Raw genomic sequence first — 8,380 nt, 5'->3', positions numbered from 1 at the left:
AAATAATTTACAAAGGGCGTTAATATTAAATTTAGCAATAATGCTCCAAACGCAGTGTTCGTTTTGAACATGTGCAACAGAGTGATAACTTTGAGCGCCACACGTTGCGTATGCATTTGTGGTGACATCGACCTATGTAACAACACGCCAAGACAAGTATTTAACAAACGGATAACATTGTGAAATGGTAATACAATGTAGTTATATAATCATGTCTTTATCAATTATCTAGCTTTTTTAAAAGTAAATTAGAATGCTGGTAAAATGCATTCTAGTTTGGGAGTAAATTGATCAAATTAACATTCAAGATTATACCAAAAATGTAAGCCAATATGGTCGCTTATGCAAACTTTTGAAGTTAAAATTCCATCACAATCCATTGGATCTAAATGTCATGCTTTTAAACTGGATTAGTTGTCTTTGTGAATGACATTTGGTAAGGTATATAAAATATTAGCCACAAAAAATCCATTCAATATATTATTGCCTATACATGAAAAGATCAACGACAAAGAAAATTAGAAGAAACATGTTTCACTCATGTTCTTCATAATATATTTCAAACCAGGTGTAAGCATCGTGTACGTTTGTTCGTTAAATTCAGATGCTTTACATTTTAATTCGATTTAAAATCGGTAAGCATGGACTAAACAATTTCTTATATAATTATTAAATATGTTGCAAAATTATTCAATAATGGTTGACAACGCCACTATTGTTTTTGCCAAAAAATTGAAATAAACATGATATGGATGAGTTTTTATTCAGCTCAATCAGCAAATGGTAATCAGCTTTCAGTTAATTGTAAGACAAACAACAGTTTTGGAATTGTATAACTAAAATTGTGGCTAATTGTGTTAATTGTAAAATTCAAGTATGATCCTGTTGTACAGCAATCAGGATGGTTCATTCAAGGCGAACCCACATGCACGTATGTGTTTGTGAGTGTGTGTGTGTGTGTGTGTGTGTGCGTTGGTTTATATCACACATCGAGGTACTTCATAGAAGTACACAGCCACACTTCGAGGTACCAAAAAATAGCGAGGTACTTTTCCCTAGACCTCGGTACGTGTACCTCGCCAACCGCTTGTAAAAACCATTGTACACAATTTCCGCTCGTTTCTACGGGTACCTCGGTATAACGTTGTAGTACTGGTTTGTGTGTCAGAGTGTGACCCCACACACTTGACATCCATCTCAGAAGCTTTTTTGGTTCCCGTTTCGAAAACGAGCGCGCGCAGATAAATAGTCGCTGGAAACCAGTTACTGACCTATTTACCGAGTAGATTGGTTACCTCCCCTTATCTATCGTTACTCCCTATATAGAGAGGACCTCGGTGAATCGGGCAGCAACTGGTTTAGGTGAGTTACGAGCACTGAGTTATTTTCAACAGTATTTTTTCTTAACATAAAAGAAATAAATAATGACATCGTGTTTTTATGTAATAATAAATAACAGTTAATTACTCGTCATTTAGTAGATTTTCTCCTTACTTTAATCGATCATTATTTACTGCAATTCTTACAAGAAATAAACAGGACAGTCGTTTCGCGCTAGTTTTTATACGTTCAGTTGTTTTCATTTTTTCTTACAAAAAAGAATGTTTCTTTCAATGTTTCTAGTGTGTTAAATTTAATAATACTCTAACACTTTGTTCTACAGTGGTGTATGTTCCAGCTGGTAACAGTGAATTTATGAAGAAAATAAGGACTTTGGTCGCCCAGGAAGAAAGTGGTTTTAAAGGTGAAAATATGTAATTATTTACTTTTTTTGAAAGATTTCATTACAACTGGTTCATGTATCATTGAAGTATATGCTATTTTAATTATGCATATAGCTCCAAACTTAATATAGAATGCTTTTATAAGGAATTATTCTTTAACATTACCCCACCCACTTTGACCATTTCAGGAAGTGATATGTCCTTAAGCCTTGGGCTAGTTCTGGGTACCATAACTTAGGATTTTCGCATTTTATTAATTTTGACTGGCGTGACTTTAAAGTTATGGATCAAACCCATAAGGAAAGTCAACCAGAAATTCCCGAAAAGTTGACAGTTAACAAAGACCGGTCCTAAACAGCTTTTAAAAGCAGTTATTGGCCCAAATCAACCACATTATCAGAAAGATCCACATTTTTCACATTTAACTGATATATTCTTTCACAAAATACTATCTTAAACATTTAAAACTTATTCTCTGCTCAACATATCGAGAAAAACAGTGATGCAACAGACATTTTCCAAATGTGAATCCAGAGCTCCAGATAAGGATTTGTGCAATTAGTAACGGTACTGCCACTGACAGAAAGAAAAGGAGTAACGCTTAAAATCAATTAGTTCCTGTACTACCATATCCAAAAATACAGGTAGTACTGTACTACCCGTGTTCTTGAATATTGAAGGGTGTATAACTGACTTTACAGAAACATTTGCAGCAATTATAATAAATATATGTAGCTTCTTAAACAGTTACTGTATAAGGTTTTTTCATTCTGAATTATGATGCAAATACAACTACACATTAAAACTCATGACTAATACTATTTCTTCATTTTTCTTGACAAGAAAACACAAGCCACCTAGTAAGCTTAGTAAAAGAACACTTATTTCACTGTCTCATCCGTTTCCCATCGTGTTTTCTAACGTTTAAAGCCACCGATGCAATCAACTCGTTTAATATTGGAGCGACAATGTCTTTTTCTGGGTTTACAGATTTAATGTCAGGATGATTAGACGACACCGTATGTAGTCATTATATGACAACAAAGTGTTGTTTTGAACTCCTTTCGGTTAAACCAGCATTACATTGCGCGCAGACATATTGTTTTTGACGGATTTATAAGTTACAGGAAATCACGCGACAGAATAGGCATTAATATATGAACCTAGTCTACAACTTTTCGGTAATTTAAATTAACGAAAAGCGCCGTTAGGTTAGAGACCAACAAATAAGCCTCGCAGAGGTATCGGTACGGCCAGATTGTTTTCGTAAATGCGTAAAACAGATATTAATGTCGTAATTGTACGTCCAGTTTATAAAAATAAATGCGTAACTCTTTATGAAAAAGGCGTATTTCCGGCTGTACGGCCTTTATCTGGAGCTCTGGTGAATCTCCCGAGATTTCACGGTCATATGACGTTATTTCTATTTTTAGTAATATACCATTTGCTCAAGTGTTTTCAAATTCAGATAGACATTTCCCGGTATTTTGAATTATTCTTGCTTGTTTTGTTAAAGCGGGTATATACGATTTTGTCAAATATTTATGAATTTATATAAAATGTTTAAAAAAACTTATTATATATATATTTCAATATAAATTAAAATAAAAGTTAAGAAGAACATGTGTCGAAAAATGCGAACTAAGCCAGATATTTAATCCTGAAATTGAAAACGGCTGTACAGCCGAATTCACCAGCATGTATACCAGACATGTACGACAATGTGAATCTAAACTTAGTTTAACGGTTTATTTGAATTCCTGCAACGATATCTATTCATACTACACACGAACACTAACTCCGATCCTAATACAAAGACGAATGCTTCGGTTATTTTAGGAAAATATGTACGTCACAATCTGCTCGGGGCGCTTATTGTCTTTGCTGCATTTTATGAAATTCGGCTTTAATGTATAATTTGTCTTACCTATTTTGTGTTATTGTCACATATTTTATCAGTATTTTACAATTAAACACATATAAAAAACGTAAATAGCCGCTTTAACAAATTGTGTAAATTCAAACTCAAAAGTAAAATATTTAAAATTACCTGATTCACTTTGAAATCAGTATTTTAATCCACCAGACATAAGTTGTTATTCACAAATAATAAATATCAGAAAACGAATGTAATGTTAACCATTTCAGAAAAAATTACAAGGTCGATCTAAAAGTATCCAAATGAAAATTCGTCACGTGACAAAGCGACAATGGCGTCAAAATTATGAATTTCAGGCTGATGATAGTTATTTTCATCTTTTGTAAGATGCATTTGAAACATTTGAACCTTAAAATATGCCTCGATGTAGTAATTTATATTCATTCACCAATATATGTAGAAAAGTATCCAAGAAAATGAACTGTCTTTGATTTATAGCATGACATAAATATGTTACGACTCTGGTTGACTTTTGATATGGGGTCAGCTTCAGCGTACAGGTCTGCCAATACTATATAAACTGTACGCTTTTCTTTAGCAAGCCTTGGGCAAGATCGGAGTGAATCAGATGCGATGTTTTCACTCCCTAAATCAGACATGGCTTAAGTTCGTTGCATGTCGGACATTGCCAACAAAAAAATTAAAGATGCCAACTGTGAAATCCATTATCATCTGACTTACTGTCCGGTAATTTATAAAGTGTTAAACCTCTGGTGTTTTCACAACAAGCCAGTTACCAGTTCCTGTTTTTAGCTCGGCATTTTCGGAGAAAACCCGAGGTATTGTCATAGCCAGCTTGTCGTGTCGTCTGCCATCCGCCTTCCACGTCGTGCTAAAACCTTAACATTTTGTTAAGGTTTTGAACATTGGCTCTAAAATCAAATTGCTTCCACCTACAACTTTGAAACTTCATATGTAGATGCACCTTGATGAGTTCTACACGCCACTCATTTTTGGGTCACTAGGTCAAAGGTCAAGGTCACTGTGACCTTTAAAAAAGATATAATCTGACAACCTTTCATTTATTCAAAACTTCACCCGTAGCCAAGCGTGGCACCGGTTATGCGGTGCTCTTGTTTTGGATTCATTGCCATATGTAAACAAGTGAGTTTTTAATACCGACATTGTGCGTTGCTCAAAAAATATTTTTTGAAAATGACGCGATGTGTTAAACAATCTTACATTTTTGGTGATATTTGGTATAAGTACTACCCATGAGTGCCTTTGACAAATTAAAATAACAACTGCTCAGTCAGATTGAACGCATTCCCCACCACCAGTCTGAAAATAAGAACATAAATTTCAATCTTCATGGTGTGAAGAGCGCCCCAATGTTTGTCACAAACTTGTGATACCTCATTGCACTTGAGTAGTTCTGTAGTCTATAAAGCGATGAAAAATGTTCAATTTTGTGGTTGTCATCATATTGAAAATGTAATAGTTAAGTTTAAATATAACCAGAAAAGATCTTGGACAAATGCACAGATGTCCTTAAATATTTCATTCAGAAACATCTATGTTACAAAAAAATGTATGTCCTCTATAATGATATTAATTAAGTCTTAGTTGACGGTGTTAAAGTTAATATTTAAGCCCTAGTATTCTGTTACTTTAAAGAGGTTTACATGCCAACCCATACATGCTATTCTAGTGTTCCCGATCACAAAAACGAAAACTCGCGATTAAATCATGCAGCTGGATATTTAAGTTGAAAATGTTAAAGAAAATGGTGAATGTAAAAAAAACACGTTTTACTATAAGCGTATGAATATTCCATACTTCAAAAAAAAACACACGGAACCTACTTCAGTGTACAGGTACCTACTTCTGAATGTTATCGACATAAATGCCACATGGGGGTAATAGAATATTCGATTTCTGCGAATTTTAACAATTTTATGGGTTAAAAAATTAATTTCCCAACATGGTAATTGTGCATGTTGCAACAAACCACGTGCAGTAATTAAGTATAGATGTTCAACTCAGTACATGTAGTATTTTAGAATAATAAAATATATCAGAATTAATGCACAATGTGACATACGGTGTAATGGGAAAGTATTGATCCATTATTTAAAAAAGTACGTCGCTCTATGACTTACACATCGCAGAGCATGTATTTGAAAAGAGCAAAAAAGCACCAGACTCCGTTGTTTGACAAATACATTCGTAAAAAATATTGGTGAGAGGAGCTTGGGTGGGGGGGGGGGGAGGGTATGGCAACACCCTCCTTGCAAGGACCTAGGGCCTCGTAAGGAAAGGCTCTCACATTGTATATTGTTAGTGTCAATGCATGAAAATAAATAAAAATCAAATGAACAAACATTAAATGAAGCACTGAATTTGAGGCGAAAAATACTTTATTTAAATGCGGTTTGATTGATTATTAAATAAGATTCTTGTGGATACTAATACATTTATGATAATAATTATATTCTTCATTCTTTCTTTGTTTGTTACACACACAAATAAACGTCTACACTCATATTTTCAGAAAATTATCAGAGTTATGTGGGTTATCATCTTAACGCTGAAATTTGGCTTCTGCTTTTTTTTCTTAACACTAACCTAGTACATGTTTTACAAAGTGAGCTTTAGTGGATGGTGAGATTATAATGATCTGAGATTCTTAGGTCGGAAAGCATACAAGTTGAAAATGTTGAATATTTGTCACACAGGTTTAAAATTATATCCCTGTTAAGTCAAATGCCTGTTAAGTCTATGCTGTACTGATTATAGTCAGGTCTTGAAAACATAATCAGCTATTTTCCTCCTTCTTTATAAAGTACCGGTAAACGGCACTTTCCCAATTACGAAAAAAATACAAATTTCCCAATTGCTGTCCTTAAATTCCCAATTAAAGGTAAAGCAACATTTAGTTAGTTTCCCTTTGCAGCTCTATAGCTTGAACCTAGGTTTATATAATATTAACAGCTTGAAAACACTTGGTTATTAATTTTAAAGTATTTGGGAGCAAATAATCAAATACACCAATTTCCCAATTTGAGGTTTTCACGACTCGATTTTTCCCAATTTTGATGTTTTCACGACTCGATTTTTCCCAATTGGACCGGTACGGGTACTTTTCCCAATTGGACAAGGAAAATCGCTGATAATTGCATAGGAATAAGAAGAGTTTACGTTTTTAGACATGTTCCTTAGATGTGCCATATAGAGCTGTGATGGCTCTCGTGTTTTTGTTAGATATGTTGTTAAAACAAACCTGGCTCATCAAAGTGCAAAACAAATTTTCAAAGGGTCTGTTACACGAATTAACTTAGAAAACAGCTTTCTAAGTAATTGTTTTTAATACTGATATTGATATTTGTGTGTTTCTTTACTAGCAGATGATGATGGGGTTGGTTCTAGAAATGAGCCAATCATTATTTCCTGAAAACAATTCTTCAAGCTCTCCTGGTTCCAAAATGAGCCCAAAGGCAAAAGCTTCAGTGGTCTGTCTGAATATTATATTAAAAGATGTCATAGATCATGAAATTTTGCCCGATGAGCTGGCTTTGCAGACCTTTAAGACATTTCTGGTCTTTTTTCCATGTATTTCATTCATATATTTTTTATTACCTTTACAATAGACTATGGATACCTCTGTCTGTATGTATTTAGTTGAGTCCATAGCATTCTACTGTGTGTGTGTGTGTGTGCCTGGTACCTCACAGTGTATTAGCATGTCAAGATGTCAATCCTTATCAACTTAAAGTTTTACAATTTTTGTGAATTTGGTGGGTTTAAACCCTTATTAGGCGGTAAAACCAGTCGGTGTCCTCTGAGAAGGTGGTTACTTCAGTTATGCCTTATGAATGATCCTTTTGTGAACTTCTTGATTTAAAAAAACGGTTTGCAGGAGCAGAACTCAATTAATAAACGATACAATTCAGTAACATGGCAGATAAAGAATTGAGTGATTCTAGAAATGACCCATCCAAATTGATCCAATATGCTGAAAAGAACTCTTCATTCAAACTCTCCTGGTTCCAAAAGAGCACCAGAGGTCAAAGTCTTAGAGGGGCGTCTGATTATTGACGATGCTGGAACAGCAGCGTCCAAGGTTTGATAACCAGTAAACAAAATCTTCACAATGGCGACCTATGTAAAAGACCGAGCCAGTCCGATTGAGATAATTCGATTTTTCAGTTACTTCCCTTGGCATTCGCCACTGCGTAGGAGATTGCTCGTTGATTTTCATTGATAACATTTTCCTAGCAGAGTTGTCGTTCGTGTTGATAAAGGTAAATATCAATAGAACAGCATATCCTGGGGAAACAGATTCAATAAGTGTATCAGAACATTAATTTCAAATTAGTATTTTTACATCCATTTTATTTTTATGGACCAATGAAACAACTATATATTTTTCTCTATTTTGTTTGATATTTGTTCTCGATTTAGTAAATAAATTGCGAATAAAAACATGTAAAATTAACTTTTTACGTCATCACAAAACTCAAGAATGCGAACGATTTCAAACCTGCAAATTGTAAACGCTGCACTGCTATGATATATATAGATAAAACAATTTTTTTTTGCGTAATTGTCCGTCCCGCTAGCGCAGTGGTAAAGACGTTCGCTTTTTCACCTTTACGACACCGGTTCGATTCCCGCTGCCGGCGCAATGTTATATTTTGTATGTTTTGTGGTCACCATTCCTGACAGTTGTTTTTTTTACAGAAAATCTCATCCCCCCCCCCGCAGCATTTGACCA

General features: G+C 34.4%; 1 protein-coding gene across 2 annotated transcripts in view; it reads left to right on the top strand.

The window, feature by feature from the left end:
- The first annotated feature begins 1,555 nt into the window (after positions 1-1,555).
- The window catches only part of LOC127863530 (uncharacterized), a 37,783-nt gene continuing 30,958 nt past the window's right edge, over positions 1,556-8,380 (top strand). For both annotated transcript variants that reach the window (XM_052403072.1, XM_052403074.1), the window contains exon 1: positions 1,556-1,744. The gene's annotated coding sequence lies outside the window, so the exon portion shown is untranslated. The remainder of the gene's footprint in view (positions 1,745-8,380) is intronic.

This window comes from Dreissena polymorpha, unplaced genomic scaffold (assembly GCF_020536995.1).
Source record: "Dreissena polymorpha isolate Duluth1 unplaced genomic scaffold, UMN_Dpol_1.0 chrUn013, whole genome shotgun sequence".
In the NCBI taxonomy this organism is placed as follows: Eukaryota; Metazoa; Mollusca; class Bivalvia; order Myida; family Dreissenidae; genus Dreissena; species Dreissena polymorpha.
The sequence above is the reverse complement of the archived record's forward strand: the minus strand, read 5'-3'. Positions and strand labels throughout refer to the sequence as shown.